The sequence below is a fragment of the Rhodnius prolixus genome, unplaced genomic scaffold, assembly GCF_049639745.1.
Source record: "Rhodnius prolixus isolate KJV_2025 unplaced genomic scaffold, Rpr scaffold_5, whole genome shotgun sequence".
NCBI classification, from domain to species: domain Eukaryota; kingdom Metazoa; phylum Arthropoda; class Insecta; order Hemiptera; family Reduviidae; genus Rhodnius; species Rhodnius prolixus.
In genome coordinates, this window is record NW_027411624.1 from 15,825,814 (window position 1) to 15,852,754 (window position 26,941).

Sequence of the window (26,941 nt, forward strand, 5' to 3'; positions counted from 1 at the left end):
ATAGGCCGACATTATATATTTTTTTATTCTAACCCCTTATTTTATTCACTGTCACCATTTTACACTAATGTTTTACATACAATCGATAGATTGTGACGACAGCTGACGATTAAAACTTAAACGAACATCGTAGCTTCTCCGAGTCAAAAGTTATATATAATAATTGCAAATCTCAAAATGGCGGCGCTTCCACCTCCACCGCGCGCGATGCGTCACAGTCCTCGCTTATCGTAATGAATTCTTTGATCCTTTAACTATCTAGTGGTCTAATTTAATTTTGGATGTAGACGATAGATTCGAAACTATAATGCCAAACTGTATCCCCCGATTTTGTTATCATTAGGTTTTTTGGATTGCCTCCATATGATAGCAAATTTAAAGACGTATTCACGTCAAAAGGAGTGCACCCAAATCTCAGTTGTGATGCAACTGGTTATTTTATAAAGAGCGGCATTTTATATTAAGAAAAACAGATTTTAGAAACAGTAAATTTTGGTATGCAAACCAATTGGAACAAATACTCCTGTCCTATAGTCTTATATCCTTTAAGAGACGCTCCACCTTTGCTGACGATACTGCTATCTTATCTCCACATTCCGATCCTCTTATCGCTACACGAACTCTACAAACACACATCAACCACTTACAGGACTGGCTTTTCAAATGGAGAATCAAAACCAACGTTTCGAAGTCAAAGTTTACTCTCAGACGGAAAATCCTACCTCCTGTCATCTTGAACCAAACTCCTATACCAACTGTGGACAAAGTACGCTACCTTGGACTGAACCTAGACAAACGGTTGACATGGAATCCCCATACTAGACTGAAAAGACAAGAAACTAACCAGCGCTACAAACTTCTCACCAGACTACTTGACCTAGACAACAAAAGACTCTTATATCTAATGTTACTGCGACCCATTTGGTCATACGGCATCGAAGTATGGGGATCGACTAAGCGTTCCAACTCACTACGTCTCCAGACATTACAGTCAAAAATACTTCGAAAACTTCTTAACGCTCCATTCTATGTATCTAACCTCACCATCCACAATGATCTCAAAATCCCTTTCATTACAGATCTTGCTAACACTCGTTTCTTCAAATTTCATTCCTCTACAGCAGCTCATTCTAACCCTCTCTCATAGAACACCTATCTTCCTCCACATTACCAGGTAATCCTCTAAGGAGATTGAAGAGAAGATGGCCTCGTGATCTACTCTTATCGTGAGAGCTGTGTAGCTGAGCACGTTACTGGAGTGACACCACTGGGTGCCTTCTCCAATCATGATTTCCTGTTATTTCTTTTCTCTTTCACCATATTTGCATGTTGCAACAACTGTTGCAGTGGTAAGTTACAATAAAAGATTAAAAAAAAAAAAAAAATGTTCATCAGTGCATATCTGTTTTCCAAGGGCTTGGTGTCGCACGCGAATCCAGCTGGTGGCCCTTAGTTTTTCACTTCCTAGGAGCTTCTTCCTTCAGCTAACTGTCCGCTGATGGATGATTATTGTAAGTAACGAGAGAACACAGTGCAAAAGCCGGCAGTATGCTGCTTAAAAAGAAAAAAAACAAAACAATCGATCAATCGTTTCTAGTTTTATTAATAAAATAACAGAAAAACGTTTCGATCATCGATTCTCCTTTAAATACTTTTACTTTTATCAGAGCTTGCAGTATTTCATTTATTTCAGTGCTTCATCCAAAAGTAGAAGCTGTAATTTTCATACTTTGAATCTTCCCCTTTTTTCTTGCAAAAGCTGATCGTACTTTGCCTTTTCAAACAGAAAAACAAATTTAATCAATGTTTTTGTAACTAATAGCCCAGCATCTTGTCAAAGCTCTTTTAAGGTTAGTCTGCTAATAGAAAATATTCTTTTTTCGTGATACTATGTATTTTAAGTTTCAAGATTTTTGAAAGTTGTGATTACTGTAGCGTATATAGAGTATATGTATCACATATTTATTCTTTTATAAATTTGAAAATTCATTTCGAATTAAATTCTCAATTTATTTATATATATATATATATTTTCGTAAACAAATTTGTTTCAGCTTAAAAAAAAGGTAATGATGTTGGTTTAAATTTTCTCTGAATTCACAATCTAATGCTGATCGATAGAACTAGGTTCGATTTACAGAGCTGGCTTTAGATTTTATTTAATTGATTATCAGGAAGTTTGTATTTAGCAACTCCGTTGTTAGTCGTAAAACCCCTTTTCTTAAATTAATACGCCTTACTTTTCCTTACGTTTTACTATTCTTGAAAAGCGTCTTTTCCGGGAAATAAGATCGATCGTATGTCTGCTTCTTTTTTTTATCGCTTTTCCTCAAATAGTTACCCCCACACTTTAGACTGTCATCGATCAATCGTTTGACATATTGTATGCCAAATCGTTCAGTCAATTACTCGCTGATTTTTCCTACATACACACGATCGATAGATCGATCATATGATAAATCGTTCTGGCAGTCGTTCGTCTTTTTCCTCCAGTTATGAACTTGAGCCCGTCCAAACAATTGATAAGGAAATGAGCAGAAATTTTTAATGTGTAAAGTAAACGTTAGAATTATTATTATTTTATAAGTACAAAAGAAACAAAATTTTAATAAGATCTAAAGTAAGAGATGGTGTCGAACAGGTTCAAGTCTAAAAACAAAAGTTTCGAGTGAGATGAGGTGAACATTTATCGCTAACCGTAAATAACTTAACGAACCTCATCATTTTAAAACTTCTTATCACACTATGAGTCTTCTACCATTAAATGGCAAAGATTCTAGAGCAACTACTTCTTAAATGAATTCTATCCTCTATTCTCAACATCAATTTGGATACTGTACCTTTGATTCCACAATACATGAATTGGCTCCGTTTAGTACAGGAGTCACAGCAACCGCGGCTCTTTTATCCAAATTTTGTGGCTCTTCAGCCTGTTTAAAATAAATTTTAATTTTACTGAAATAAATGAAAATTTCAACTGTTAAAGTAAAGATATTTTTCCAAAAAGAATTTTAAGTGTGATTGGTTAGAAATTGAATAGAATTATATTTAAATTAAGTACGTGTATAAGACTGTCGACTTTTCATTCTAACATAGGTTAATTATTGTTTATTTACTTGGTAATATGTGAAAATAAATATATAAAACATCTAAATGTTATTGAATATAATTTTTTTTTTAATCATTTATTTAATTAAAAGCATTTTGCTTTATAAGTAACAAGGGTAACAATAAGCAACATCCACACATATCAGAGTGGAGAAGTTACCCAGCGGTAACACTCCAAAAACCTTCTAAATTCTACTGACTCTCTTCATCAGAGAGGACTTCGCGAGGCCACTGTCTTTTAAGACGTCTAGGAAGTGTTGTCTGGATATGTTCTGGAAGATAGATGTTGTACAAGTAGATTGTGATGTGTTTGAATGTTAAGATGGAATTTTCTGTAACGTGTTTCAGCAACTTGTGTTGCACGAAAGGAATGTTCAAGTCTATGTGAATGGTTTGATTGGTGACGTAGAAAGGAGCGTTTACTATAGAGCGAAGAATTTTAGATTGCAAGGACTGGATCCTTTGCAGATTTGAGCGTTTGGTTGAACCCCACAGTTCGATGCCATAAGCCCAGACTGGCTTTAATATACTTACTTATATAAGTCTTTTGTTGTCCAGAGTGAGTTTTGATCTGTTGTCGATTAGTCTTTTCAGTTGTCGGAAGCGTCTGTTGAGTTCTGTTCTCTTAAGTCGAGTAATGAGGGTTCCATGTAAGTCTTCTGTCAAGGTAAAGCCCAAGGTAGCGGACTTCGTTGACAGCTGGTAAAGGAATAAGATTGTAAAAGACAGGAGGAAGAGTTATGCGTCGAAGAGTGAAAGTTATGTTTTGAGATTTTGTTTAGTTCAGTTTGATAGCCCACTTTTTGAACCAATTTTCTAAGGAGGTGAGGTGAGACTGAAGGTTTCTATGAGCTATTAATGGATCTTTGTTAGTAGATAAGATGGCAGTATCGTCAGCATAGGTGAGAAGAGTAGTTTAACCCGTTGCCGCAAATGACGGCTATAGCCGTCCAATCTTTGTTGATATGTAGGCAAACGACGTCTATAGCCGTCATGCACATTTTAATTAATAAAAAAAAGTACAGCGTTAGTACGAAGTGTACTAACGCATACACTTGTTAATTATTGAATGAGTAAAGCAAATGCTGTATAGTCGTCACGACGGTCATAGCCGTCATTTGCTCTGGAAAGAGAAAAAATGACATGATGAGCAAATGACGGTTATAGCCGTCGAGAGGTTTTTTGGAAAAACCGTGGCCAAATGTGATGATTTTTACTTCCAAACATACAACTTACACTTGATTCCATCTGGCAGTCATAAACAATTGAGAAAAAAAAAGTGTGTTTCTGAGCACGATCATCAAATTAAAAGTGTGCGGCAACGGGTTAAGGATGAGTAGGTATGTCTGAGGAGTAGATTGTGTACAGAATGGGACCTAGTGTGCTGCCTTGCGGAACTCATTGAATATCATAAAATAATAATTTGCGAATAAAAATAATCTTCAGAGTTCTTTTTACATTATCATCCTTGCGGCTCTCGGTAAGATTTATTAAAATTATTTAAGGAGAAATAGCTGTCTACTTAAAATAGGCTGTCCAACCCCTGGTTTAGTAGATATATCATCGCCTGCTCTCAGGGCCGAAAACTTATTGCTTTCCGCCACTTACTTGTACAAGCATTCGATCCGGGGTATGGCATCCGGACTTACTGTGGAAACTTAAAACTATTCTTCACCACACCGACTACTTAATTCTCACGTCTTAACTTAATAAATGATACTTCTGTTTTAGCCATGAAACAGAAAACTCTTCATTTCATCCTGTGAAAGATGGTGTTCCCATAATCACTTCTTCTTTTTTTTTAATTTATTTTGTTATTTACAATCTGTATAATACACTATACAATAAGTAAATAGGGAGATTGAAGTATAGAGGCGTGAAAGGCAGGAGGAAAGAAACTGCCCAGCGATAGCACTTTCTACAGGATATGATTTTTAGGTCTTCAGACTGCGAGGAAATCGCGCGGCCACTGGCGATTCAGTCGGTGAGGAGGATTGTCAGGAATGTCAGAGGAGGCGAGAGTCTGTACTAGAGGAATGGAGCAAGTGGAGAGAGCAGTATGGAATTTTTGATATTTAGTCTTGGCGAGTTGGTTGTTCGAATGGGATGTTGAGGTCGGTGTGAAGAGTGAGGTTAGTCACCGTAGAAAGGAGCGTCAGCTATCTGTCGGAAGAGTTTTTATTGGAATGTTTGTACTGTCCGTATGTTTGTAGGTTTGGCTTTACCCCACAGCTCTAGTCCGTAAGTCCACATAGGTTTGAGGATAGTACTGTATATTAATCGTTTAGAGTTCAATGGGTAATTTGGAGCGTCGTCCAAGATCCCATAATCACAGCAAAATAATTGCTAAATTTTTCTAAAATGTCAATCCTTTAGGCGAAAGGTTTTTTTAAACTTCTTAAAAGAAAAACCTTATTTATTTTAATGGGTCAATTATAATTATAATGTGATAGTTGTTTTTGTTTTAAAACAAAAAGTTTCATAAGTATATTTAAAAAGCCGTAAAAATCACTTTTAATATTAAATACGTTATTTAGACGATAAGTTTATTCAAATTAGGGTCCCCGTCTTATCGGTTTGTTTTAGCGAAGGTGTTAGAATGATGAAGTTGTCTTTAGACCGTAGATAAGATTGAAGACTCCACCACTGGCTTTGCGCAGTTTCCCAACCCCCGTAGCTCTTCTGTATATCCATCCATCCATCCTTGATCCTGCTATATCTAAAACAGTTTCCCCACTTTGCCACCATTCCTTTCACCACATCCTTCTACGATGGTTATTAGGCCAGACTTTCAAATGAGTTTAGCTGTAGACTAGCTTGTATATATATATATATATATATATATATATATATATATTGTGGAACATGGTATATAGAGTGGTGTTTAGAATGCCGTAGGCGCCAAATAATAGAGATGTGTTAGTAGTTGGCTACGCCGTCAGATGGCCGGGCAAAGATAGGCACAATAACAGGCCGTCCAATCTACTTGGAGTCAGCTAGAGCTGGCCTAAGAGAGAGAGTCAGCTAGAGCGATGGAGGTGTTTGGATTTATGGCGGTGTAGACAGCGGGCCGATAGCAACACGCTTTCAACACGCGACTTACTATATACCCTTCCTACTGGGCCCAATTAAATTATTACGCCAACCCTTCGCTTTTAACTGTTTTTAAAAAAAGATGGCAAATCTTAAGTGAGATTTCTTTTTTAGCTGACTTGGATTTATTTTTGGCGTTTAAATTTACTTCAATTCCCATAAATCTGTATCGACTTATCAGTAGACTTTGAATTTTTAATAAATACGAGGTGTGGCTATTAAATAACGAGACTGATGCTGCTACAGAAGAACTATGCATTCGCCAAATCCTAACGACCGAAGCTGTGAAGCGTAAAGCCTTCTCTTTCGATTGCAGCGTCTCACGTGTTTGTAGAGAAATCTGTCTGACCGGAACCGTCGTTTGTGTAAGAGGTGTTAGTTTCGTTTTGCCATAAAACTTCATACTACACATGTAGTAGAGCAACGAATTGTCGTGAAATTTCACATGAAACTGGGTAAAACCGCTACTGAAACTTATCTGTTATTAAAAGAATTTTATGGCGATGAATGTTTATCACGTGTGTGAGTTTTTGAGTGGTTCAAGCGTTTCCAAGATGGCCGAGAAGACTTCGGAGATGATAACCGCCCGGGTCGCCCTTCCACGTCCAAAATGGATGAAAATATCGATTATAATTAATCAACATTACTACCGTGAGGTGCTTGCTCAATTCCGTGAAAGAGTAAGGAAAAAACGACCCGATTTGTGGAAGAACATGGCTCACACTGCATTGTCTGTCAAGACGTTTCTAGCCAAGTACAACTTCCCAGTTTTCGCCGTTATTCGCCTGACCTGGCCTCATGTGACTTTTATCTGTTCCCCCAAAGTCAAATCTGCACTAAAAGGAACACGATTTCAGTCCGACGAAGCTGTGAAAGAGAAAGCGGCAGTAGTCATGCAGGAGCTGACAGAAAAAGACTTCCAGCACTGTTTCGAACAATGGTAAATTCGCATGGAGCGTTGTAGGGATAGGGGTAGGGTGTATATTGAAGGTGATAATAACTAAATATGTATAAATTTAAAATAAAATGTTTTACAGCAACAGTCTCGTTATTTAATAGCCACACCTCGTATCTTGTACTGTAATTTAATATATTTTATTATTATAAGTTAACGCACGTATAAAAACTGGCTCGTTACACATAATGAAGTTGTACCTCGAGCTACAATTAAATAAATATATTTGGTCGTAGAACTAGAACCGGCGTATTCAAATTTACCTTTATTTCTCTCAACGTGATAAGTTGGAGTCTGAATGTGAGACAATAATATCGACAGTATCGTCAGCGAGTGTTTCAATTTCTGTATTCGTCAGTATAGGTATTGCCCTATAGTCGATGGAAGTGTGTCTGCTGACGGAGTTTCAGTTTCTTTAGTTTTAATATTCTCTCTTCTGGAATTGGTCTGGACAATGAGTCCTCATTATCTATCATTGAAGCAGAGAAGTCTTCATCCCGAAAGACAAGTTTATTACATGGCCACAATCCTGTAGATTTAAAGCCGTTTTTGGCGATATCCGTACGAAACAGATTTTTGGTTATGCTTTACTCCATTAACTCCAAAACGGTTTCTCTGTTTTAATTGTTTCGCCAGGAGTTGTGTCCACCAAACTGATGAGGTTTCGTAATACCAGGTGGAAATTACACTCAAATGGGTATAGATGAATTTGTTTACCAAAAACCGTCTTAATTCATTGGAACGCAGATACGCTCCTAAGTACAAACGAGCAGTATAACTATATCCTGTTGCAATTTGTGTGGCGGGAAAAGTACTTTTGAAATCGTTTAGATACGATTTAAGCAACGGTACGACTTAGGCGACTTTCCTCTAAATCGATAATCCAACCAGTTTAAAACGATATTATCGTATAATAATCTGGCAATGCAATATCATAAGTAGCTAGATAAGATTCGTGGTACTAGTTAGGTTAAGATTGTAGAGAGGATTTGATAAAGACGGCTTCTAGTTGAAATAACCACTAAAATTACTGCTCCGTTCAACTTTCAAAAAAACATCTCAGCCAGTTTAATTGAGCCCCATTCACCATAAGCCTTTAAAATCAATTTAGGCCCCTCCAAAAAGAAACCATAAAGAAGCGTTAGGCCTTTTTTTTTTTCAGAGTATTAGGCAAGTTTACTGTTTCGACGGCCACAGAATACCCACAGCCAGTGTATCATTCTATCCAAGTAACATAATAAAAATCGATAAGTGCCTATCGATAAAAGATATAAGCAAAAGTTGAAAAAAATATGAATTACAGTATACATTTTCAGCCTGCCAGACACATCTGTGTTCCCATTGAAGCGATGAATAAAACATCGACTAAAAAAGTAAGGTAGAAATGGTAAAAAGCTTCATCGCTCTGCAAATTTCTATTGTGAACTAAGTTTTACCGAATTTTTATGATGCAATTAAAAAAAAAGAATAAAAAAAGAATAAATATAGTAGCCCTTCTAAAAATAAATTTGTAGTAAATTTAAAATAGTTTGTGAACTTAAATTGAAATTAGACACGAGAGGTTTGTTAGCATGAACTCATTTGTTAAAAGCAGCACAATCTTTTGACAAGATTTACAAACTTTCAAACACGTTGTTAGTTGCTACTTCTTTTAACGTAATTAGATTTAGTTACACGATAATTCAGCCCATTTCTAGTTTAGTGAAATAAGTTTTTTTTAAAACTTATTTTTTACTACTAAGTAAATGATTGTTCTAAATCATCCAATATATATTATACGAGGGTCGTTTGAAAAGTCCGTGCAAAGTCAGAGAGATAGCACCACTGGCGCGTATCGAGGTTATGTTTAGTTAGTAGCATCTCTTGGAAGAATACACACCAAGTTTCAGCCAGATCGGTCTATTTCTTTGTGTTTGGCATTCGTTTGAATCGAGGAAGTCGAGTGATTTTCAAAAAATGGACGAAAAAGAATTTCGTGTGTTGATTAAACACTACTTTATGAAAGGCAAAACGCCTCAGGAGACTAAAGAGAAGCTTGATAAACATTATGGTGACTCTGCGCCTTCGATTAGAACAGTTTATAAGTGGTTTCAAAATTTTCGGAGTGGCCATATGGGGCACAAGTGACGCTGAACGTTCTGGACGCCCTGTTGAGGTTACTACTCCAGAAATCATTGATAAAATCCATGATATGGTGATGGATGACAGAAGAGTGAAGGTGCGTGAGATTGCTAGTGCTGTGGGCATCTCGAATGAACGGGTACATAATATTTTGCATCAAAATTTGGACATGACAAAGCTATCCGCAAGATGGGTGCCGCGATTGCTCACGCTTGACCAAAAACGAAATCGTGTGAAGTGTTGCAAGGACGGTTCCAGAAGAATCCGCAGGACTTTAAGCGTCGTTTCGTCACTGTGGATGAAACATGGATACATCACTACACTACTGAGACCAATGAACAATCTAAACAATGTGTTACCAAGGGGGAATCTGCGCCAAAAAAGGCGAAGACCGTTCCTTCGGCCGGAAAGATTATGGCGACTGTCTTTTGGGATTCGCAAGGAATAATCCTCATCGACTATCTGGAAAAGGGTAAAACTATTACAGGTGCATATTATTCATCGTTATTGGACTGTTTGAAAACCGAGCTGCAAGAAAAACGCCCAAGATTGGCCCACAAAAAAGTCCTTTTCCATCACGACAACGCACCAGCTCACACCTCAGCAGTTGTGGTCGCAAAATTAATGGAAATAGGGTTCCAACTCGTTTCACATCCCCCCTATTCTCCAGACTTGGCACCCTCGGACTACTATTTGTTCCCCAATATGAAGAAATGGCTGGCGGGAAAAAGATTTTATTCAAACGAGGAGGTGATTGCAGAAACGAATGGCTATTTTTCAGACTTGGACAAATCCTATTATTCGGAAGGGATCAACAAACTAGAGCAGCGTTGGACGTAGTGTATAAGCCTAAAAGGAGACTATGTTGAAAAATAAAAAAGGTTTACCCCAAAGAATTAAGTAGTTTTTATTTTTGCACGGACTTTTCAAACGACACTCGTAATATTAATAAAATATAATAACAAAATGTATCTGTACTGTTTTCCCTTTTACAATAAATACTATTGATTACTTTAGAGTAGGCCAGTTAAGCGTGAAATTAAGCAAGTTAAAATGCAAATGAACGGACTAAATATATACGTACCGCGCTATAACTTAATTCGTACGCTACACTGCAGACGTTAGTAATTTCATTTTAAATTACTTGATACAAGATTTTTTTTAATAACAGCTAAATTAAAATATAAAAATCTTGCAAAAACGATTAAAAAAGACTTTCGTCTTTTTTTTTTTATTACAGTTCACTTTACTAACATTTATTTGACACATGTTCGCATAAATGCAATCGATTTTCGAAAAAAATCGCCCCCACACTCAAAAAAAAAAATTTATCTAATGGTTGACCGACTACTTGTAGAATGTGCCTGGATCAGGTTATAGACAGTATTGTCTCGTAGCAGTGACTGGAGGCCCGGCAGTGAAATCAAATAAAGCACAGGGTACCAATGTTATTAAATGGTAATGAACATCGATTTATTATAATCAATTCAATTATTGAAATATAAGTTAAGAAAGAAATTATCGATTTTATTTCTCGTTTCACTTTCTTTTGGAATGTTAGCAGACAAATAATTGCTGTTGTCAGATTTTCTTAAACGATTTCTTACTGTAGTATGTGTAATTTAGAAATGAAAATGAAATTTTTATTTATGAAAAATCATAGTTTTTGGTTTCCTTTTAGTTTCCCTACATCCTTTTACCTATGTTATTACGAAAAAATTAACAGTTATAAACGAGGATTTGCCCTATATTATAAACAAAATTTGGCGATTTAATCTTTTATAGAAAAAGAGAAAAAAATTGTCAAAGTTGGGTGTTTTTCAACGTTACGCTTTTTCGAGCAGTTTTTGATGATCAACCCTTATACCCTATCGGACAGTTTTAAAACCAGATCGTCCTGTTCTGTCAGCAGGAGATTGTGTTTAGTACCTAGGACTCTTCGTAGACAAATGCCTAACCTGGGGAATCCAGAGACAAAACTTAAACGGAAAGCATTATACAGACGATTCTAACTTCTCCTCTAGACTTCATCGACAAACGATCGAAACTTTCATTAAACAGCAGACGACTTATCTACACCATGATACACATAACCTGTCTGGACTTACGGAATGGAATTTTGGGGGTTCATCTAAAGTTTTTTCAATATTTACATAATCCAATCTTTCCAACACAAAGGCTTCGTCAAATCGATAAAGCTCCTTTATTTTGGTTCTAAATAATTGGATTTGATCTTATACATCAGCGTTTCCCAACCTTTTTTGGCTCGCGTACCACTTGGTAGTACATCATACTAAATTGTAGCACTTCGTAAAAATGATTTTATTTCGTGAAATATCTTATTCCGAGAGTTCTATTTTATTATTATTATCTTTATTTGTATAGAGATACAATGTATCTGTTACAAAGGAGTTCAAGTTAATGTTCACTTTAAAAACTTTGTAAAGAGTAAGATCTTAGTTTTAAAACTTTTTTTGAAATAATTAAAAATTGCTTACATATTTTTCTCTTCAAAATTATTAATTAATTTACAAAGTTCTTCTTTAGGATTATTATATTTGTGCCCAAATCTTCTAAATTAATTTCTTTTAAGCATTCAACTACCTCTAAGTACCAATTAAATTTAATGTTGCTTGGATAGAGCTTACTCATTACAATCAGTCTCTTTAAGCAGATTTTTACATAGTTATCACTTAAGTTCTGTCACATGATAATTCGATTAAATTTTCTTTATCTTTTATTGATAATGATGTAGCTTTTCCTAAATTTTCTTTATAGAAGGAGGTTTGAAATCCAATTTTCATTTGTGTTTTCGGTTTTCGGAAAATACTCCTTGAAAGACAATTTTAATTCTGTTAAATGTGCTATTATACAATATTTTCTCGTACATCTTGAGACAGACTAACCTGTCATATTAACAACTTTACTGTATAATATTATTAATTAAATTTGTTTTTAAGAATTATAAGAAAAAACGTATCTCTGATATTTTTATGATTTAATTTTTTATGTCCGCCATTATTGATTATTTTTCGCGTACTACCAACCAGCAACTCGCGTACCACCAGTGGCACGCGTACGACAGGTTGGGAAACGATGTTCTACATAATTTTATTAATGGGATATTGGAGGATTTTGGGGGCCATGGTAATGGAAGGAGGCGGTCATTGTGGAGAGATGTACTAAAGAAAGCCACATTCTCTAATGGAAAAAGTAAACATTACCAGAACTGGATTAAGAATAACTAGGCCACTAAGATCCTAAGATGTTGTTTTTCCCTCTTTGTGTCTTTAACCAAGAGGTGTTTTAATTAAAAAACAAAAAAAAAAAGTGATATTTCTTAAAAAGGTGTAAAAGGAAGTACAGAATGTTCCATCCTAGTTGAAACCACTTTTTTCTAAAAGCAAGGACAGTAAGGACTGTTGGCGTTGGAATCACGCGACCATATTTCTCGTCTCACTTTCCACGCACAAAACACACTCAGACAATGAAACCACCATTACACCTAACCTAGAGATCCATTCTTGGTGCTAGCTTCATCATTGTATCACAGTTGTTGTTGTTGAATAAATACAAACTGATGGTATAAACGATTTTCTTAGCCGTGGCCGCTCACTATATATATGTAGCGACCTCTACTTTGCTCAGGTCTCAGCGCCACTTCTAAGGAGGTTTCATGTGAGTTGTCCATTACTCATCACGCCATTTTTCTTTCGCTGCTACTCTTTCATCCTCTTCTTAAAACCCTTCCCAAACCTCCCTATTTTTTATCCAACCTTTTCATTTTTTATTTGAAAGTGTGCGTTTGGGATCCTGTTTTTCCCAAAGAAAACTTCTTAGTTTCACCTTATTTCATTCCTTTATGCACTAAACAAATTGAACTACTATAAAGGTAGCTCTGCCAACAATCACCATTTATTTTTCACTTCTGAAAATCGCTCTTATATTGCTAGCTATTTATTACAGATTTATTTCAGCCAAAGTTTGGTTGCAGTCCTAGATCCTTCCTGTTTTTCCTGTGGAGGAAATGATCTTTTCTCCTTTTTGTTGCTTTATTGATTACTTCAACTTCATACTATTAAAAGGATTGCTTTTTTTTATTCATTCTTCTTGGCATCAGTTTACACTATTGGCCAGGAAATTATCTTCATAGATCCTAATTTTTACTCAGGGTAGCCTTAAGACTACTAATGAAGAGGACCAGTTCACCGAAAGCTTTTCTATTCTTTCTTTAGAATGCCAGGGTACGAGGGTCGTTTGAAAAGTCCGTGCAAAAAAAACCTTTTTTATTTTTCAACATAGTCTCCTTTTAGGCTTATACACTTCGTCCAACGCTGCTCTAGTTTGTTGATCCCTTCCGAATAATAGGATTTGTCCAAGTCTGAAAAATAGCCATTCGTTTCTGCAATCACCTCCTCTTTTGAATAAAATCTTTTTCCCGCCAGCCATTTCTTCATATTGGGGAACAAATAGTAGTCCGAGGGATCCAAGTCTGGAGAATAGGGGGAATGTGAAACGAGTTAGAACCCTATTTCCATTAATTTTGCGACCACAACTGCTGAGGTGTGAAGCTGGTGCGTTGTCGTGTTGGAAAAAGACTTTTTTGTGGGCCAATCGTGGGCGTTTTTCTTGCAACTCAGTTTTCAAACGGTCCAATAACGATGAATAATATGCACCTGTAATAGTTTTACCCTTTTCCAGATAGTCGATGAGGATTATTCCTTGCGAATCCCAAAAGACAGTCGCCATAATCTTTCCGGCCGAAGGAACGGTCTTCGCCTTTTTTGGCGCAGATTCCCCCTTGGTAACCCATTGTTTAGATTGTTGGTCTCAGGAGTGTAGTGATGACATACGACCCTCTCTGACCCTCGTATGTTATGTTTGCCGGCAATTGATTTTTTTAAATTTTTAAAAAAATCCATGTTTCATCCACAGTGACGAAACGACGCTTAAAGTACTGCGGATTCTTCTGGAACAGCTGCAAACCGTCCTTGCAACACTTCACACGATTTCGTTTTTGGTCAAGCGTGAGCAATCGCGGCACCCATCTTGCGGATAGCTTTGTCATGTCCAAATGTTGATGCAAAATATTATGTACCCGTTCATTCGAGATGCCCACAGCACTAGCAATCTCACGCACCTTCACTCTTCTGTCATCCATCACCATATCATGGATTTTATCAATGATTTCTGGAGTAGTAACCTCAACAGGGCGTCCAGAACGTTCAGCGTCACTTGTGCCCAAATGGCCACTCCGAAAATTTTGAAACCACTTATAAACTGTTCTAATCGAAGGCGCAGAGTCACCATAATGTTTATCAAGCTTCTCTTTAGTCTCCTGAGGCGTTTTGCCTTTCTTAAAGTAGTGTTTAATCAACACACGAAATTCTTTTTCGTCCATTTTTTGAAAATCACTCGACTTCCTCGATTCAAACGAATGCCAAACACAAAGAAATGGACCGATCTGGCTGAAACTTGGTGTGTGTTCTTCCAAGAGATGCTACTAACTAAACATAACCTCGATACGCGCCAGTAGTGCTACCTCTCTGACTTTGCACGGACTTTTCAAACGACCCTCGTATGTTATGTTTGCCGGCAATTGATTTTTTTAAATTTTTAAAAAGCAGATCTCTGTTTGGTGCGAATTTTGAGCACGTCATGATAATGTGCTCCATATCTTCTGGACAATCACAAGTTGCGCAAAGAGGGGAAGCCTCTTTACCTAAAAAGGATTACTTATTATTTGAAATTGTGTTTCGTTTTGAATAAAACAAATCGTTTGTTTAAGTATTTTTGAAAAAAATAAGGTAGTAGTATTAAATTTGTGTGCGTACATTGTTGGGACAAAGTAGAAGTCATTCTTATTTATTTTTTTGAATGATTTAAGGCGCGACAACCACCGAAGTTATTAGCGCCCGAAGCTTCTTTCAGTGCACTGCTGGCCTCCGTTACAGGGTTCTCTCGTTACAAACAAAACTGTCCATCACCGAACAGTGAGCTCCAAGAAGCTCCTAGCACAGTGATGGCGCGAACCTATGACCCGCGTAAGCCGTTTCACTGACCCACAATTGCTAGGCAACCATTTGTTTTTTTTACGAGATTTTCTAATTGTGTGGATAATTTATATTCTATCTGTAGTTTTATTTTTTTTCAATCACGCATTGACACAAAAGCAATTTAAATGCTATCTATAACCTTTAGTTTGATCATTACAGTTCTAAAACGCAAATGACGACAAATGCTTTTGTAGTATTTGAAATAAAGCAAAAGTGTTTACAAAATATCAAATAAAATGTGAAATTTTACTCATATTTTGTTTGTTAAAAGAAAATCGACAACCCAAAGCAAATAAACATATTTAGATTTTTCTTCAGATAAATCACACTTTTGTAAGGTTTTGTTCAGTTATGTTTGTAAAAAGAGACTTCCATAGCACTTGTTTCGTCCCGTTTTACCCGTTAAGCCAACTGAATTTTAAAGATGTTTAGTTTTGAAAACATTCAGTTTAAAACTTTTTAAACTTAACTCTTGTGCAAATGGGCATTAATGGCCCAAGAGCTAGTGCTAAAAAAAAAAAATGAACAAAATTTGACCCACGTCTCAAAAAAGTTCGCCATCGCTGTCCTAGAAAGAAAAAAAATCTAAGGGTTAGCAGCTGGATTCGAACCCTGGATCTCCACTCATTATTTGTATTAACCCTTAACCCTCTCTTTATGTGGCCCCCTCTGTTGGCTAGAAAATAACTTTGGCTGTGTCATGGACACGGTCGTATGTTGTACGTGGACATGGACTCGGTCATATGGTGTTTTATTATTACCATTCGATTGTTCTTGAGAAGCTTCTTGAGAAAAATCTGGGACATTTTTTTCAATTTGACGTTTAGAGTGCCCAGTATGAGATTATTCTAAATCTTCTTGTAAGAACGAGCAGTCAAGATTAATAATTAGACGTCCGTCCAGCTTTATCAGAAAAATTCTAAGACTGATTGCTTCGATTGAATAATATGAATATCTTGAGTAATGAACTCTAAGGAACCGCTGCCTTGATAAGTCGTCCATTACTTTTCATTTCAAATAAGAACTAAAAATGATCCATTCACTTGCAAATTTGTAATCCAATCTAAAAAACTGAAAGGAAACTGCCAACAATCAATGCTATAAAATTTTGAACATAAAAGAAAACTGTAAAAGAAAATAAATGATTATCTGATGATTCATCATTATTTTATTTTTCCTTTTGCCCTGCAATGAAGTCAACAATAAAGTAGAATAACGAAAATATCAGCAAAGTAGGATTATAGTCTCGCCAAAAATTAATGAGATATTAAAATGTAACGGAAAAATAAACAGCAACAAAAAAGAAAAAGAATCCACCTTGCATACTGAGTAGTAGATAAATATTCTCAGATAACGCTGTCTTCATTTACCCTTGTAGAGGAGAAAAAACACTCTTGAAGAGCTGGTAGGTGTAAATAAGATGGCACGACACTTATCCCACTACATATACGGTGCTTTGGGAACGACCCTCTTCACTTAAGACTAATCTTGAAAAATGTTTAGCTGGTTAAGGAAGTCGCCCAGTTCATATAGTTAAAACCAAGAAGCTTGAGTTTGGGGCTATATGATTATAGAAAAAGAATAAATTATTTTTCTTTTAAAGTGACCTTTATCATTGAAAAAAATACTCCCTTTTTCGTAAAACATTTAAGTTCCAACCTTTAGAATAGAATAGAATAAATTAGGGCGGGCCTCAAGGCCTACGCCACCGCGACCCCTATGGATCTATTGTGGCTCCTCGACTTTAGAGCTCACCCTCCAGATCCGTCCGTTCAATCAGATTCTTAATTCTGGAGAGCGACTTTTGGGTAAAGCTCACAGGCCTTGGTTTTTCCTCCCCGAGAAGTAACATCCTTAGCCAGACAAGCCCCTCACACTGACACAACACATGCGGTGCCGTTTCCTCCTCTTCCTGACAGAACCTACAAAGGCTAGCCCAGGGGTCGGCAACCTATTTTAAGTAGAGAGCCATTTCTCCTTAAATAATTTTAATAAATCTTACCAAGAGCCGCAAGGATGATTATGTAAAAATCTATGAAGATCATTTGTATTCGCAAATTATAATTTTATGATTTTCAATAACATTTAAAGTTTTATATATTTATTTTCATGTATTGCAAAGTAAATAAACAAATAAATAATAACTTAACGAATGAAAAGGCGGCAGTCTTACAATATAAGTCAAGTACTTTATTTTGATATTGTATAATTCTATTCAATTTCGAACCTAGCACATTTAAAATTATTTTTGAAAAAATACCTTTAATAAATGAAATTTTCATTCGTTTCAATAAAATTAAAATATACAATATATTTTTGGCAGGCTGAAGAGCCACACAATTGGGATAAAAGAGCCGCATACGGCTCGCGAGCCGCGGGTTGCCGACCCCTGGGCTAGCCATCTGCCAGGCCCATGCGATGCATGTGTTTTCTGAGCCTGTAGTGGCCAGTTAATAAGCCTACAATTATTCTTATAGCCCCACGGCCTTGTCGGATTAATTCTGCAGTCAGCCTCGGCGAATAGCCCCCTAATGAACTTCTTCGCCTGTCTCTGCCCAGTGGTGGCAAGCCACCACTCCTGAGCCCTATTCTGCACCCATAAGTTAATGGCCGCAGACTTAACACATTTCGAAACCCCAAAACAGGGCTCCGGGCTAACGAAGTGTCCCGCAGAGCCTTCCCAGGCCAGTAAATCAGCCGCTTCGTTGAGTTCCAACCTTTTCTGCTATCTATTTTTCCTCGAAGGAAAGTTTTTTAATCATGCAGCTTTTCGATTGTTTTTTTTGTAACCTAGATGATGTATCCTAGGGTTAAATACAGCAAGACTATGATGCCTTGGCTGTATAAGCAAAGAACCAAAGAGACTCTTTGCTTAGGGTAGAAATCAGATTACTCTGACCACAGGCCTATTCACAGAGGCACGGTAGATTTAGGAAGTATCTGTACAAGGTGGAGAGCTCGGAATCGTTGTGCAGATTGCGTCAGGAAGAGGAGGAAACGGCCTCTTACTTGTTGTTCGATTGTGTTGCAATCGAGTGGTTGCGCTATGAAACCTTCAGCTCTTTGAGACCAAAGGAGATCTTCTTCTTCTTGCTTCTTGCTTGGTACTACAGTCCGCCTCAATAATGTTGTACCATTCACCCCTCTCTTGGGCCACTCTTCTCCATCTTCTTAAGCCCAAATCTCTCAGTTCCTGCTTAACATTGTCAAGCCATCTCAACCGGGACCTCCCTCTCCTTCTAGCTCCTCCTGGATGTCTAAGAAATAGTTTCTTGGTTATTCTTTCCTCCCCCATTCGTTCCAAATGACCCAACCATCTAATTCTTCCGACCAAAGGAGATAGTAGCGCAAAATGTACTAGTCCTCCTTATTAAGAGAGGTTTCTTCTTCTAGATCCAAAGGAGAAAGCACAATAAGCCTCTTTTGGCTGCGGTACCGTGCTTAAGATCTTAATCAGTCGTAGGAGATCTCAAAAGTTTATCCAGTGAAAACTCGATCTAGAATATTCCACTTAATCGCAATACTGCCATTTATCAGTGGTAAGAGAAAGTACAAAAAAAAAAAATGAGAGGAGAAGCTCTTTATTAATATCTTCACAATTACTTTGTTCCCATCAAACTGTTGCTATTTTATAAGAAAGTTTTAGAAAGATTAAAAGTGAAACCTTCAATGATAGGTTTGAACTTGAAAGTTTTAATCCAACAGAGTGGGGGTAAAAGGGAGCTTTGGGGTTGGGGGGGGGGGGCTAACCCAAATAACTTTCCTCTCAACTAACATTTTGTTCAATCTTTTAATTAAATATATTATACTCGAGTTGCCTTTTTTGGCAATTTTTATTCTAGTTTTTGTTGTAAAACTTCTATTTCTCTTTTCTCTCAACAAATAAATTAAAATGTTTATTATTTTAAAACAAAGGAACATTCGTGGAATGTACGAATCAACTATAATTAACATTACTTCACTGGGATTCTGAGGATTCGTTTGCAAGTGGATCCGGTAGTTGTACGTAGAAGGGTTGTTCATCACAAAAACTGCAAGAAAAGGCCAACTATCCAACTTTGACTTATTCGGGTAGCCATACTAAGTTGCCTTCATCTGCTTCATACAAGTTACAGCCACACTTACATAAAAACGGAATCCTGGATGAAGAAGTGGCAGATTAAAATGAACCCACAGAAATGGCAACATGCCACGTTTACTCTTCGGCGGGGCTTCTGTCCATCTGTCCTCTTCAACAGCAATCCTCTTTCTTGTACAGATCTGGGTGGGCTATCTTGGGCTCTTTATAGACAAACGACTCACTTGGAACCCAAACACTAGGCTTAAAAGACAAGCTATTACAAAACGTGCGAAACTGCTTTACAGACTTCTTGGACGACGCACCAAAATTACCCATTGAACTCAAATGATTAATGTACCAGCTCTATCCTCAAATCTATGTGGACTTACGGACTAGAGCTGTGAGGTTCAGCCAAACCAACAAACATACGGACAGTACAAACATTCCAATCAAAACTCCTCCGACAGATAGCTGACGCTCCTTTCTACGGTGACTAACCTCACTCTTCAAAACGACCTCAACATTCCCTTTATAGACCAACTTGCCGAGACTAAATATCAAAAGTTCCATACTGCTCTCTCGACTAGCTCCAATCCTCTAATCTTCCTCGCAGAATAAATCGTCAACTTCCTTGAGAAATGAAGAACATTGACATCATAGATTTTTTTAGCATCGTAGCAAGCATCGTCTTGGTGCTTATCACTAGAATATCACTCACTCTCCATTCTTATTTATAAATACATTCGCTTCACACATTCATCCCTCTAATACATACAACTATTTACATAAACTACAATTAATGGATGGATCAGTACTTTATATTCCTGTCATCCTTATAGCTTAACCTAAATTAAAACCACGTAATCCTTCTCTAATCATTTTCTTCCATTCATTCTAATCGGCTATAACTTTTAAATACATTCATATTTCATTGCTAGCTCTGCTACAGATTTAAGCACATATATGTTGGTGGAGAATATTATGTCTTCGTAGCGAAATGGTGCATCTAAATACCTTTATATGTCGTCAAACATTCGTTTCCTTTCTACTACCTCATAGATTTCCTAAATGTATTAATCACTATAGTTGAATAAAAATATGAAACTAGTTGGAATTAACAAAAAAACTATGATGCATAAAATCTAGGATATTGTACCTTACAGTGAATCTTACCAAATATTCATCTAAAGTACCAAACAGACATTTTCTTAAAGATAACTTCAATGTACTGTTTATCAAAGTTTACCCAATATTAGGAGACGTGTTTGTAAATCTTATACTCAAGACTCATCTGTTCCAGTTTTCATCTAAAGTTCATCAAGGTTGGCACAGTTTATTAAATTTGTGGCCAACTGTTATAGACATAGCGTTCTACTTCATTAACTCTGACGTTAACTAAAATACTGAACTAGGTAAACATTTTGAAAAACAAAGTATTTTCATATTTTTATTAAAAATTAAACGGATTTTAATTATTTTAATTCAATTCTACTTTCTCTCATCTACGCGTTAGTCCGGTGGGTATGCAAATCGGAACAAGAGTTGAAGTCTAATTCTCTGCACTAAACTGACCGTTCGAAACCAGTCAGGAACTGTAAATCATGCATTAAATATTTTTATTATGAGTAGACGTGAAGTTGTTCCTTCAGTTTTATTCACTGCATACGTCAGTTCGCGGGAACTTTATCAAGAAAAAGAGGAAGAATTGTGAGTTCATCTCGTTCATTCATGCAACTACGAGGGTCGTTTGAAAAGTCCGTGCAAAAATAAAAACTACTTAATTTTTTGGGGTAAACCTTTTTTATTTTTCAACATAGTCTCCTTTTAGGCTTATACACTTCGTCCAACGCTGCTCTAGTTTGTTGATCCCTTCCGAATAATAGGATTTGTCCAAGTCTGAAAAATAGCTATTCATTTCTGCAATCACCTCCTCGTTTGAATAAAATCTTTTTCCCGCCAGCCATTTCTTCATATTGGGTAACAAATAGTAGTCCGAGGGAGCCAAGCCTGGAGAATAGGGGGGATGTGAAACGAGTTGGAACCCTATTTCCATTAATTTTGCGACCACAACTGCTGAGGTGTGAGCTGATGCGTTGTCGTGATGGAAAAGGACTTTTTTGTGGGCCAATCGTGGGCGTTTTTCTTGCAGCTCGGTTTTCAAACGGTCCAATAACGATGAATAATATGCACCTGTAATAGTTTTACCCTTTTCCAGATAGTCGATGAGGATTATTCCTTGCGAATCCCAAAAGACAGTCGCCATAATCTTTCCGGCCGAAGGAACGGTCTTCGCCTTTTTTGGCGCAGATTCCCCCTTGGTAACCCATTGTTTAGATTGTTCTTTGGTCTCAGGAGTGTAGTGATGTATCCATGTTTCATCCACAGTGACGAAACGACGCTTAAAGTCCTGCGGATTCTTCTGAAACAGCTGCAAACCGTCCTTGCAACACTTCACACGATTTCGTTTTTGGTCAAGCGTGAGCAATCGCGGCACCCATCTTGCGAATAGCTTTGTCATGTCCAATTGTTGATGCAAAATATTATGTACCCGTTCATTCGAGATGCCCACAGCACTAGCAATCTCACGCACCTTCACTCTTCTGTCATCCGTCACAATATCATAGATTTTATCAATGATTTCTGGAGTAGTAAGCTCAACAGGGCGACCAGAACGTTCAGCGTCACTTGTGCCCATATGGCCACTCCGAAAATTTTGAAACCACTTATAAACTGTTCTAATCGAAGGTGCAGAGTCACCATAAATGTTTATCAAGCTTCTCTTTAGTCACCTCAGGCGTTTTGCCTTTCATAAAATAATGAAATTCATTTTCGTCCATTTTTTGAAAATCACTCGACTTCCTCGATTCAAACGAATGCCAAACACAAAGAAATAGAGATGCTACTAACTAAACATAACCTCGATACGCGCCAGTGGTGCTATCTCTCTGACTTTGCACGGACTTTTCAAACGACCCTCGTATACCACAATTAAAACAGAGAGCAAATCTTGTGCTTGTAAATGTCAAAATAAGTTAACACTTTGTTAAATTCAAGACCTCAAAATGCTAGAATTGTATTTAAGCAAGAAAAATGTGAGCTATTTTAAACCGGCAGCAAATTTTGTGCTTGTAAATGTCAAAGTTAACACTTTGTTGAATTCTGGCTGCGAAAAAACTCCCTAAAATATTCAAATGAGCCTATTGAATTTAATAAAACTGCATGTTTCTATTTAGGATATCGTGAGTAGAACTAATTAATTCCATGGTCAACAGTAGAGGCCTTTCTGTTTATTTTTTTTTTGTTTAAATTTTTCTTTCTTTATTACCGGATAAGTTACTAAAATAATATTTCCGGAAGGGTAAACTTTGATTAGGTCAATATTGTTGGCAAACATGGGAGCTTCATTGGCGAGAAAGATTATTCAGGATGACCGTTGCAATGGTTTCTCAACGAGAACACTTTTTTTTTGGAATTACTTTGTAATATATTTGGCTTTACATCGCTGGGAGTGTTGTAAATCTGAGTTAATCCTTTTGTGTCTGCTGTAACCGTCTGCTGAAATATTTACCAATCCATGAAGCTTATGTTTACAAAGTTTCAGTTGAAACTTGTTACATTTTATGGGAAATATCTAGCAATTTAGAAAATGGCCCAGAGTTTAGTAAAGAAATTTGGGTGATTATTATGGCGCTAGTTTAATAAAAACTACAAATGGTTTATCTGAAACTTTTTTCCAACAACATCTGTTATAAAACAGAAAATAAACTGCAAGAGGAATGGGCAAAATAGACAAGAAACAACTGGTAGAAAAGCCATTCATCAAACAAAAAAGCGCTGGTTCAATGGTTTTCTACAGTTAGTTATATAGTCTTCAAAGAAACTAATGATGGCTACCCTGCTTAAAGCAAGACTACTTTTAACAGAATGGTAATGCTCTGAACTCGAAGATTTGCTACTTGTTTTGAAGAATTTTTGTGCAAATAAACTTTACAATGCTGATGCAATCTGTCTGTTATCTACCAAATAGTTTACCCTGTTTTGTAAACCTCTTACACTGTGGAGCATGGTGAAAATATCATAGTTCATGATCTGTAGTAGATAGATATACTAAATAGCAGTTAACTAAGTACCGTGCGTGTTTTTAAGTTTTTAAGATACGTGACAGAAAAGGCTAAATAACAGTTAATGATTGTAGTACTATTAAGACGTTTACTAACTAGCCTTATCTAAACTATAACGTGAGATTTACAACTACGTAAACTAGAGAAACTTAACTATACCATAAATCATTGAAAATAGCTAAACAATTCTAAGAAGCGTTACGATTTGTAAAGAAATCTGTCATGCATTATATATACTGTATGAATAATGTCAGAAAGAATATCCTTATCCCTTATCAGAGGTATTGAGTGACAGAGGATAAGAAAAAGAAGTTCAGCTGGCCATCTTTGTTTCCATGACTTGTTCTTCCGCAAGTCATGTTATCTATTTATCTATTTCCTGACAATACAATAGTCTGGGTATAAAAAAGCGACTAGCCATAAAATTTACGTGTTGTGTTCTCAAAATATGTCAGGTATAATTTTTTATTTTGTTTTTTCTTTTAATTCAAATTTCTGATATTAAACTATTTTAAATTGAATTTTTTTGGCGGAGCTTGACGTCAAGCTACCAATTAGGTGTCATGGACAGTGACAGAAGCTCATACCTTACTATAAACAATTTTTTCAACAAATAAAAAGTAGTCATACGCGGGATTCGAACTGGTGACCTTTCACACTCAAAGCCACACTCTTGACCACTAGACCAACACTCGCCCCAATTGAAAATTAGTTATTGTTTAATTTTATGCGTATGACTTTGCTCCTAATTTGCTCCTAATTTGTCTCTAATTAGCATAATCGACTAAATATATAGGCGTATATTTATACAAGTACTTGGATATGTATATATATGTGATATATAACATATATAAATAAAAAATTTAATGATAAGAATAAATAATAAAAGTGATTACAGTTGTATACTAAAAGTTGTGCAGTAAAGTTTGTAGCTGAAATCTTGAAAGTTGGCTCGTTAAATATAAGTTGAACTTTATAGTTGAATGAACTACAGTTTGACCACATCAGCTCTCATTAAAACTGGCGCCACAATTGTAACAAGTTTATACAGGCGGTAATAATGCTGAAAGTTTCGTGTCTAGGAGATGATTGTCTCTCGCAGTCTAACTGAGCATTACTCGCACATATACCGTTTATTGCAATGATTACTTTAATTTGTTTAATATAATGAAATTATAATTAATTGAATTAATGCCTAAAACGGGCGATAGCACAACCCCCTCTGAATAGCAATGAAACGACTCAGGGGTGCGATGTAACGTTCAAGTCCAATCTGAGGGCGTTCTATCAAAAATGTTTGAAATTTCGGTGGCTAAAAATGTTAGTGAATGCCTGAACAGTTCACTAGACTATATCATTAAAGTGGACCAAAAAATCGAAAGCATTTTTGGAACGACAGAATACAATAGTTTTTGCTTGACGCTTCATTCCGTTGGTTGACAAAGAATCGATTGTATTCTCTCATCGATTCAGAACTACAGTTCTTAGAAACAAAGGCGATACTTTAAGAGTTCATTTGATAAACCTAAAAATGGTATAGCTTATTTATCAGTCATATACGTTTATAACAAATTAAATGAATCTACATCTTCAACTTGACGAACTGCAGAAATGAAATGCTTTTAATTTTGTTGTCCACTTTAATGATGTAAGCTAATCATCTGTCCAAACTTAACAAACATAAACAAATTTATTTTTAACCATTAAAACCATCAATTTACAGCCTTCACCAATGTAAATCTCTTTCTGCAACCATTTTAGAATTTCGTTAGCTGTTGCATAAAATATTAGAAAAAAATGCATCTAGTTGTTTATGTAAGTGAAAGGAAAAAAAAAAAATCATGTATTAGTTATTTTTTAGTTTTTAAATGCATTGTTCAGTTTACAATTGTTCTGCTCTCTAAAGTTTAGGAAGTACATTTAAGGCAATTCTGCAATTCGTTCATATTCTGTTTGTTTACAAATAACAATTTTTGCTATATTGTTTGAAACGTTAGCTCGAAACAAAGATGTATCTCTCTGCTCTGAACAGCATTTGAAAATCAATAAACAGTGATATAATTGGACCTTAATTACCAATAGCAATGTAATTGTCAGAAACCGAAAAAGACCTACTCTTTTTAGGTAGAAAAGTATTCAAACGTTTTGTAAAAAAGAAACAATTTCTGAATACCTACATTTTAATTCTCAAATGATCTGATTATGCCATGAATTAATATTAAGTCATAAAAGTTTGCTTCTTTATAATTTCCAAACAGCATAAAGAGTTGGAAGTAGGACTATACGAAGTCAGAGAGATAGCACTACTGGCGCGTATCGAGGTTATGTTTAGTTAGTAGCATCTCTTGGAAGAACACACACCAAGTTTCAGCCAGATCGGTCTATTTCTTTGTGTTTGGCATTTGTTTGAATCGAGGAAGTGGAGTAATTTTCAAAAAATGGACGAAAAAGAATTTCGTGTGTTGATTAAACACTACTTTATGAAAGGCAAAACGCCTGAGGAGACTAAAGAGAAGCTTGATAAACATTATGGTGACTCTGCAACTTCGATTAGAACAGTTTATAAGTGGTTTCAAAATTTTCGGAGTGGCCATATGGGCACAAGTGACGCTGAACGTTCTGGACGCCCTGTTGAGGTTACTACTCCAGAAATCATTGATAAAATCCATGATATGGTGATGGATGACAGAAGAGTGAAGGTGCCTGAGATTGCTAGTGCTGTGGGCATCTCGAATGAACGGGTACATAATATTTTGCATCAACATTTGGACATGACAATGCTATCCGCAAGATGGGTGCCGCGATTGCTCACGCTTGACCAAAAACGAAATCGTGTGAAGTGTTGCAAGGACGGTTCCAGAAGAATCCGCAGGACTTTAAGCGTCGTTTCGTCACTGTGGATGAAACATGGATACATCACTACACTCCTGAGACCAAAGAACAATCTAAACAATGGGTTACCAAGGGGGAATCTGCGCCAAAAGAAGGCGAAGACCGTTCCTTCGGCCGGAAAGATTATGGCGACTATCTTTTGGGATTCGCAAGGAATAATCCTCATCGACTATCTGGAAAAGGGTAAAACTATTACAGGTGCATATTATTCATCGTTATTGGACCGTTTGAAAACCGAGCTGCAAGAAAAACGCCTACGATTGGCCCACAAAAAAGTCCTTTTCCATCACGACAATGCACCAGCTCACACCTCAGCAGTTGTGGTCGCAAAATTAATGGAAATAGGGTTCCAACTCGTTTCACATCCCCCCTATTCTCCAGACTTGGCTCCCTCGGACTACTATTTGTTCCCCAATATGAAGAAATGGCTGGCGGGAAAAAGATTTTATTCAAACGAGGAGGTGATTGCAGAAATGAATGGCTATTTTTCAGACTTGGACAAATCCTATTATTCGGAAGGGATCAACAAACTAGA

General features: G+C 36.5%; 1 protein-coding gene and 1 long non-coding RNA gene across 4 annotated transcripts in view; one reads left to right on the forward strand and one right to left on the reverse strand.

Moving 5' to 3' along the window:
- The window catches only part of LOC141458632 (neurotrimin-like), a 747,333-nt gene that overhangs the window by 188,486 nt on the left and 531,906 nt on the right, over positions 1-26,941 (forward strand). The window lies entirely within an intron of this gene.
- Positions 1,596-10,511, reverse strand: LOC141457933 (uncharacterized). Its single transcript, XR_012460648.1, has 3 exons — positions 10,362-10,511; positions 2,841-2,930; positions 1,596-1,774 (listed from the first exon to the last, which is right to left on the reverse strand). It is a non-coding gene; the product is annotated as an uncharacterized lncRNA (long non-coding RNA).